Raw genomic sequence first — 9,797 nt, 5'->3', positions numbered from 1 at the left:
CAAGTAAATAAAGGTTGTCAGACTTTAAGGGGGAGCTCATTCACCCTACCTCTCAATCTTACTGTGTTAACATCTTACATATCTCACAAATGCATTCTTGTCACTCACAAATGCCTGTTTCGTTCAAAATATAAAATGGACAAAACACATTGAGACATCTAATTCATAATTATTTGGCACAAATAGCGCTCCTCTGAGGAATAGGTAGAAATAAATTGGAGGAAGATGTTAACCCCGAACTCGAGATGAGTAGGCCATTAAAATGGCACCAACAGTTTGCCACACTGAAGTACTTGGGAGATCACTGTTTTCCGTATTTAAAACTGTTCATCTGAACAGGCAGTAAGAACACCTGCCCATAGCTGGCATGGTTCTTCTTTACCCAGGGATATGGGTCTTGATGATGTAATCTGATGAATGCCATGGCTGCATTTCTGCCAATTGAAGGTGGCTGGGGTGGTGGTAAGGGGGATGGTATTCCTGGCCAGAAGTATTTCATTAAACTTTCCTTGCAGGGTCAGGAGGAGCAGGAATCTTTCAGTGGGTCCCACAAGGAAGGCTCAGCCCTCTCCTGTTGATAGTTCACCTCCCCACACTGCTGTTTCCCAATCATGTGATTCCAAGGGGATGGTCCCAGCAGCCAATCATAACATTTTCCTTGTGCCAGTAGGAACATCTCCACTGCACAACTTTCCTTCACTTCCTGCCCAATATGGATGGGATTTACGTGAAACTATTCTGCATTTTTGTTATAACCCCAATGGAGGTCCCAGGATCAGGACCATATGGTTTCCCATGACCTCCCTGGAATATGAACTGCTCCTTTTCGGCGGCAGAGTTTCCCCTTAATAGGAAGAGAGCCCCAACTCACATAAAAACCCCGGAATGCGTTCAGGTCGGGAAAGGATTCCTTTGTGGAGTGGAGGAGATTTGAATTTGTATCATAATAAACCTTCTTAATTTCTACCTACCGTCTCTGCGTCCTGCTTACCGCGGATTCAACAATTTGTGGGAGGAGTGATTTGATGCATTGGCATTTCTTGGTTGCACTTGAACGGGAAGGAGCACAGGTCAAAGCATTGAGGCACATTGTCTAGTCTTGGTTTCTGCAGGGAATCCTTGAGGGTGTCATTGGCAAGGGCACAATTTATTGTCTGCCTATAGTTGCCTTGAGAAGTTGGGGCCAGTGGATGGAGGAAAGGCCTGAGAAATGCTGGTTCCGTGGGTAACCATCAATGGTCTTCATAGTGAGCTAATGTATTGGACTGAGGCCAGGTTATGCAAGTTCAATTTGAGCTGAATAGCCTCAAAGAATGGGACCAGGTTGACTGGCATTTCTCCAGCATGAGTAGAGGTCAAATGTCACTCTTTACAATTAGTTTATGTCTCATGTTTGAGTGAGGGTGGCTGCGTTTTCCAATAGGGGAGGAAGGGCTGCATAGTGTCCTATCATTATCGTGTTCTTAGGTCAGAAGTTAGGCTAGGATATCAAAGGCTTTGGGTCAAAAATGATTAAATAGAGTCTGAAACCAAAAGAGAAAATGCTGGAAAATCTCAGCAGCTCTGACAGCATCTGTAGAGAGAGAAAAGAGCTAACGTTTTAAGTACAGATGACCCTTTGTTAAAACGCTAAATAGAGTCTGTTCAGGCGTGATTCAATTGAATGTTAGAAAAACACAGTGAAGCTCAATGGCTCCTCCTAATCATATTTAACAGGCTTGAGGGACTCAATGATCTCCTTTTATTTATTCTTTCAACACGGTAGCACAGTGGTTAGCACTGTTGCTTCACAGCACCAGGGTCCCATATTCGATTCCAGGCTTGGGTCACTGTGCAGAGTCTGCACATTCTCCCTGTGTCTGTGTGGGTTTCCTCCGGGTGCTCCGATTTCTCTCCCACAAGACGTGCTGTTAGGTGAACTGGACATTCTGAATTCTCCCTCTAGATCACTGTAACAGGCGCCGGAATGTGGCAACTCGGGGCTTTTCACAGTAACTTCATTGTAGTGTTGAAGTAAGCCTACTTGTGATATAAAGATTATTATTATTATGTGGGCATTGCTGGAGGGTCAATATTTGTTGGCCATTTGTAATTAACCTTAAGGAGGTGGTGATGAGCTACTTTGTTGAACCACTGTAGATGCACCCACAGTGCTGCTAGGGAGGGAGTACCAGGTTTTTGACCCAGTGACAGTGAAGAACAATTTTCGCAAGGCCAATTCACCTAGCCTGCACATCTTTGGTCTGTGGGAGGAAACTGGAGCACCCGGAGGAAACCCACGCAGACACGGGGAGAACGTGCAAACTCCACACAGACACTCACCCAAGGCCAGAATCAAACCTGGGTCCCTGGTGCTGTGAGGCAGCAGTGCTAACCGCTGTGGCACCATTGCCATAACAATGTCACCAATATTGTGCAGTACGGTGTGAATGTTTGGTTGGATGATGAGCTGTTGGCTGTTAGATGTGGCCACTTGTCTGGCTCGTCCAGGGAGTCAGGCAGGCTTACTGACTCCGGATAGGCTTCAGGATGATATCCTTGGACACACAGTCTGCTTGTTAATTCCCCAAACCTCTTCGCCTCCCCCTCTTTGAATTCCGCCATGCTGGGTTGCAGGTGGGGAGGGGAGGGGTTGAGAGAGACAGGGGGCATGGTCCCCTGACAATGATATAAGAGGGAGGGGGTGTGATGCCCTGTCAATGATATAAAGTGGGGGCTGGGTCCCTCATCAATGATATAAGGTGGGGGGCGGGGTTCCCTGTCAATGATATAAATTGGGGGCAGGGTCACCCGTCAATGATATAAGATGTTGATTTTCTGCATGCATTTACCCAAAGCCAGGTTGTAAATATAACAGCTCAAACTCCTTGAAGAGCTTAAGCTGGAAGATTTGCACCTGGCTGCAATTATTCTTTTAAGGTGACCTTGTGCATTAGCAAAATTCCAGTGGCTGCCAGCAAACAAAAGTGTCTCTTCTGTGCACATCCCTGTGGTTTGTTTTATACCGTGAAGTGGTAGGGATTTCTGTGTCTCTATGTATTCTCTCCTCCTCCCAGGGATAAGCCGGTTTGATTTAACTCTTCATTACTGTACTCATCGACACATCAAACATTCAGGACACATAAAGAATCTGAAGAGTTTGTCACCTGTCAGGAGGTCATGGGCGGGATTCTCCGAAATGGAGGCAGAGCGTTCGTGCCGTCGTGAACGCCGTTGAGGTTCACGGCGGTGCGAAACGGCCCCTATCCCGACCGATTCAAGGCCCGATAATGGGATAGGAGCGGCGCCGCGTCATTTACGTGCACCAGGCCTGCCGCCGCGTCAAGGCAGCGCCGCATACATGACGCGGCCGGTGCCACATAACTGGCGTCACCCGCGCATGCGTGTTTGCCGTCCTCTCCGAGTCCGCCCCGCAAGAAAATGTCAGACGGATCTTGTGGGGCTGCGGAAGAAAGGAGGTCCTCCTTCAGAGAGGACGGCCCGACGATCGGTGGGCACCGATTGCGGGCTACACCCCATTTGAGGCCCCCCGGTGCAGAATCCCCCCTCCCCCCCCGCAGGCTGCCCCCCCAGCGTTCCCACGCTGTTCCCGCCATCAGCGACCAGGTGTGGACGGCGCCGGGGGGAACCCACCGTTTTGGGCTGGCCGCTCAGCCCATCCGGGCCTGAGAATAGCAGGGGTGCCGGAGAATCGCCATTTTGGGTGTCTCGGGCGTTTCTCCGGCCTGCACTGCGCGAACTCGACAGGGCCGTTCACGTCGCTTGGGAGAATCGCGGGAGGGCGTCGGACCGGCGTCGCGGGAAAATTTGGCGACCCAGGCGATTCTCCCAACCGGCGCGGGAGCGGAGAATCGCGCCCCATGTGTCTGAATATAAATCGTGAGTTATTGATTTGGAAAGAAATTAAATTGTATCCATAAACCTTTTGATATAGAGATGGACATTCTGACCGTTTCCACCGACGAGAACGTCTGGTCCTACCGACAGACACCTCCTGCCATGAGTCCCCGGCAATGGAGGATGATAACTTCAGGAAACCCTATTGACAGCTGGACCAGAAGATCCCATTACTGGTCAATAGTGGCCATCTATGCCAAAGTGAAACACGCCACGGGGGGGAAAGTCCCGTCTTGTTGCGTTTTAAAGTGTGGATACATAATTTCTTATTTTTCCAATTAAGGGGCAATTTAGTGTGGCCAATCTACCTACCCTGCACATCGTTAGGTTGTGGGGGTGAGACCCACGCAGTCATGGGGAGAATGTGCAAACTCCACACGGACAGTGACCCGGGGCTGAGATCAAATCTGAATCCTTGGTGCGGTGTGGAAGCAGTGCTAACCACTGCACCACCATGCCACCCAATATGGATATATTTTTATTAGGCTTCAAAATGTGTTAGCAATGGTGTCTTATCTGGAAGGACTGTTTTACATTTTGTTTCATACTACATAGTTGAGAATTTCAATGTTTCATTAAACGTTGTAACTCAAATAGTAACTTAGTCTGTATAGCATGCTGATTGTTACCTTACCACGTCTAAATCTATAAATCATCATTCTAGTTAAGTCACCAGCAGTTTTGTATGAATCATTGCAAAGACCAGGTCACAGAACACAACATGGTACCAGGCGTGTGGAAGATTTGAAGGTAACAGTAGAAAAGACAAAGTGAATCTGGCCGAAGTACGAAAAGGAGAAGATTCTTCCACTGACCTGGTGAACTGCGATCATTGGCGACTCAACGCAACAAACAATGTTGAAGTACAAGATGGAAGGTTTAAAGGCACCCACCAGATTCAAGTCTTGGGTAACGCAGAAGAAAACTGATGCATTTTCAAACAACAGTTTAAACTCTATGTCTCAGCCCTCGGTCTGCAGGCACAGCCTGACAAAAGGTGAATTGCGTTGTTGCTCACGGTGGCGGGTCCATAAGCAATTGAAATCAACAATACATTTGTTTTTGTTAGCGAAGAGGAGAGCAAGAGAAGTGATTAACTACATCGATCGGCATCGCTCTCCGAAAAAAAAAAATTAAACATTTGAAAGAAACATTTTTTTGTACGCATACCCAGAAACCAGGTGAATCTTTCAACAGTTTTGTAACCGACTTGAGGCTAAAAGCCGAGTACTGCAATTTCAGTGATCTAAAATCACCGATGATTTGTGACCAAATGGTATTTGGTATATCGAATGATAAGCTCCGTGAAAGGTTGTTACAGGAGGAAGACCTGAAATTGGAAAACCGTGATTAAGATTTATCATGGAGCGAGTTGGCAGCACAGCAGATCAGTACGCTCATTCTGAAACATTTTGGCGCCAACATGGAAGAGGATGCCAGTGCCATCACCACTGTGACACAAGTCAATAAGAAACGTGGTCTCAGTGCGGGTGGCCATTTTAAGTGGCTGACAGGAGCTGCCATCTTATGCCAGAAATGTGGCAACCAACATGGCCCACAGCAATGTCCAGCATATGGAAAGGTATGTGCCAGGTGTGGCTGGATAAATCATTTTGCGAGGGCGGCACGGTGGCACAGTGGTTAACACTGCTGCCTACGTCGCTGAGGACCCGGGTTCTGTCCTGGCCCCGGGTCACTGTCCGTGTGGAGTTTGTACATTCTCACGTGTCTTCATGGGTTTCTCCCCTACAACCCAAAGATGTGCAGGTAGGTTGATTGGCCACGTGAAATTGCCCCCCTAATTAGAAAAAAGAAATAATTGGGCACTCTAAATTTATTTTTAAAAATAATTTAGCAAAACAATGTTTTTGCGTCCTATAGTAGACCAAATGTGATCAATCAATGCAGTTGATGAGATGACACTTGATGAATTATTTTTCATTGATCTAATCTCAACCAAGGACCTGATGAGCCTGAACACAAAAGAGGAAGAGGTTTTAATGACCAATTAGAACAACTGTACTTTTCCAGTTGATACCATCGTAAACAGATGGACCATTCCAGTGATGCTAGACGACACACTGATAAAATGCAAACTCGACACGGGAGCAAAGGCAAACCTCCTCAGTCTGGGTGATCCGCACGGCCTGCGAGTGCTGCCGAAAGTCGTAACCCAACCAAGAATGCTGACCAACTACAGTGGGAATGAGTTTGAGATGTTGGGGGAATGTGACCTCGAAGCATGGCTACACAACAGGAGACACATCGTACCGTTCTCCAGTGTGGACATGAAACGTGACCCTATCCTAGGGGCTGATGCGTGAGAGGCCCTGAACCTAGTGGAGTGGTTGTATGTCCCAGTCAGCGAGCCGACAAAAGATTACAGCGATTCGCAACTAAATACAATGGCGCAATTATTCGATGAGTGCGAACGATAGTGAAAGTGGAGGAAGATCAACCAGAGACAGAGATGGAGGATCCGAAGGACACTGCAAAGTTCTGGTTAGCGGTCTTCAAAAATGAGGATATGCTCAGTCACATGATTCAGGAGCAGGATGAGCCCATATTAAAGCATCTACAAGACGTTGCCATAAACCTCTCAGATCCCGGACAGCCAATGAGCTTCACTCTGGAGTTCAAGTTTGAATCGAATGAGTACTTCACGAATGAGGTGCTCCCAAAAACATACCAGATGGCGTTGCGGCCTGATGGCTTTGTATTTACAGTCACGGGGTGCACAGGCTGTCACATCAACTGGAAAAACAAAATAAATGTCACAATGAAAACCATTAGAGTGAAGCAGTTGAATAAGGGTTGACCCACTCATAAAGCAGTCACGACAACTGTAATAAATGACCCCTTTTTCAACTTCTTCACTCTTCCTGAGGTTCCAAAACATGGAATGTTCGATGAAAGCTCTGCAGCAAGACTCGCTGCTGATTAGAAAATAGGTCCAATTCCCGCATGAACACATACTTCCACGAGCAGTGTTATACTTCGCGGAAGATGATGATGATGAGTACGATGATATTGATTCCGATGACGAGGACTATGAGGAGATTTACGAAGAATATGAATACGATGAAGAAAGCGGAGGCTCGGAGGGTGAGCCAGATGAGGGTGATGATGAAGCTCCAGTAAGGAGCAGTAAGTGTGCAGAGGAGATTTACCAGGATGTTGCCTGGTATGGAGGGAAGATCTTATGAGGAAAGGCTGAGGGACTTGAGGCTGTTTTCGTTAGAGAGAAGAAGGTTAAGAGGTGACTTAATTGAGGCATACAAGATGATCAGAGGATTAGATAGGGTGGATAGTGAGAGTCTTTTTCCTCGGATGGTGATGACTAGCACGAGGGCACGTAGCTTTAAACTGAGGGGAGATAGATAAAGGACAGATGTCAGAGGTAGGTTCTTTACTCAGAGAGTAGTAAGGGTGTGGAATGCCCTGCCTGCTACAGTAGTAGACTCGCCAGTACTAAGGGCATTCAAATGGTCATTGGATAGACATATGGACGATAAGGGAATAGTGTAGATGGGCCTGAGAGTGGTTTCACAGGTCAGCGCAACATCAAGGGCCGAAGGGCCTGTGCTGCGCTGTAATGTTCTATGTTCTATGTAACATTGTTTCGAGGGAGTGATGAGGTGATCGCAGAAGACACAAAACCAACTTTATAAAATCTGGCTCCAGAGGCACGCGGTGAATTGTCTCAGGGCTATGAAATGGTTCCAGTGGTGGATTCACCAATACTCGAGGCCACTCCACCAAAAGATGAGCTAAAGAAGCAGATGGTATACAGGTCCACGGTGACGGCTGACACATATGTCGTATTACAAGACGAGGATGAGCCATCACTTGTTTCGTCAGGACCGGAGAACATGTGTATTGTGATTTCGAGGCACCGTCACTCAAACATGTGAGGTAGGGACACCACCTGGCGGTAGAGATATGGCTCCAACCGAAGCACCACAGTGCGAGGCTCTGCAACCACGCATTGAAGGCACATACTTGGTCATGACCACACAGTCCCTCGGAAGCATGTCGGCACGAGACGTCCCAACTGATGACCCACACACTGCAGCTCCCATGGTGCAGACTATCGGCAAGACGGCGGTTGCCAAACCCAAACGCAAAACGAGGAGCACTCACACCATCACTCACAAAATGGTAATCAAAGCAAGAAAGAGGATGAGAAGGAGAGTGGGAGACACGGTGAATCCCACTGATGACACCGAGAGGGAAGGCGTCGACATTGTGGCCAACAAGCCAGAGAATACACAACGACGCAGCAGCAGCAAAGAGCATTGTGTAAGGACACGGAGAAAGAAAAAGCTGGCGATGCAGATGTGGCCAACAAGGATGCATGCCTTCAAAAAGTATCACATCAAAAGATATGGAGAAGAAGACCAACATGGTAATGATGAACGAAACGGTCTTCAAAAAAGCTGTCAAGAGCCGAGATGAGCAGCGAGGTGATGCACAAGAAACACACACACAGCAGGCACATCATGTCTATGGATGCATTGTTAAATCTGTTTATACATAAGCACATGTGTAATGTAATGACATTAATCATGTTTGTACATAAAGATCAACATCTTCAAAGGAAGGGGGATGTGGTGATATACCTGTGAATAATATTGTATACACTTAGCAATGCGATCTCCAACCAGCAGGTGGTGCCAGACATGTGACATCTGGCTCTCGGGAGAAGGTTGCAAGGCGTATACCAGAGCATTCGCACATAGGGGTAGTCTATGCAACTCAAGTAGTAACGTAGTCTGTATGGCATTCTGATTGCTACCTTACCACGTGTAAATCATTCTAGTGAAGTCACCAGCAGTTCTGTATGAATCATTGCAAAGACCTGGGGCGGGATTCTCCAATAATGGGACTATGTCCCCACGCCAATGTAAAAACCTAGCGAATCACTCTGGACTTTCCTTAAGGAAATCCTGAGTGATTCTCCAACCTGCAGGGGGACAGCAGGGCCCTGGAGTGCTTCTCGCAGCTCTGGCTGCGGATATGGGGCCCCGCACTTCCGGTAGGGAGTCCGCACATGTGCACGGCGGCGGCCTGCAGCGGCACCAGAAATGTAAGCCCCCCCTTGGATTGCCATCGCCCACGGGTTCATGACGCCCGATCGCCCCCCACCGGCCGTCCATGAGGCTCCCACCGGTGATTGATCCCCCCACCCCTCACCCGGACGGCCGCGGACTGAGTCAGCAGCTGCCACCGGCAGTTCCCGACGGTCGATAGGTGGTTAGAACCACGCCATCGGGAATTCGGCCAGTTTTCCTCAGAGAATCGCAGGGGGCCTCTGTCAATGGCCCCCTGCCCGCGCCGCACAATTCGCGTGCGAGAGCCTCCCGAGGAGGGGACCGGAGAATCGCGGGAGCGGCGTCGGACCGGATTTCGGTGTAAACGCCCATTCTCCACCCCCGCGCCAATCGCGATTTCGCCACGGCGGCTCAGAGAATCCAGCCCAAGGTCACAGAACACGACATTGTCAAGTGTCACCTTCACACCAACAGCCTTATTACAGCCTTGGTCCAAACATGGATAAAAGAGCTGAACTCAAGTGGTGAGAATTACTACCCTAGATGTCAAGGCAGCATTTAATCAGTGTGGCATCAAGAGGCCCAAGCAAAATTAAGGTCAATGGGAATTGAGAGAAAGCTCTTTATTGGTTGGAGCCATACCTGTGTAAAAAAAAACAACTGGCATCATTGGAGGTCAATCATCTCAATTTCAGGATATCACTGCAGGAATTCCTACAGAAAGTTTCCTGGGCCCAGCCGTCTTCAGCTGCTCATCAATGACATTCCCTCCATTACAAGGTGTTGCTCTCTTTGGTTGGCTCTGAATATGGCGGTCAATATGGTCGCCTTCCTTAATCCTAATTA

This window comes from Scyliorhinus torazame, chromosome 5, assembly GCF_047496885.1.
Source record: "Scyliorhinus torazame isolate Kashiwa2021f chromosome 5, sScyTor2.1, whole genome shotgun sequence".
NCBI lineage: Eukaryota > Metazoa > Chordata > Chondrichthyes > Carcharhiniformes > Scyliorhinidae > Scyliorhinus > Scyliorhinus torazame.
The sequence above is the reverse complement of the archived record's forward strand: the minus strand, read 5'-3'. Positions refer to the sequence as shown.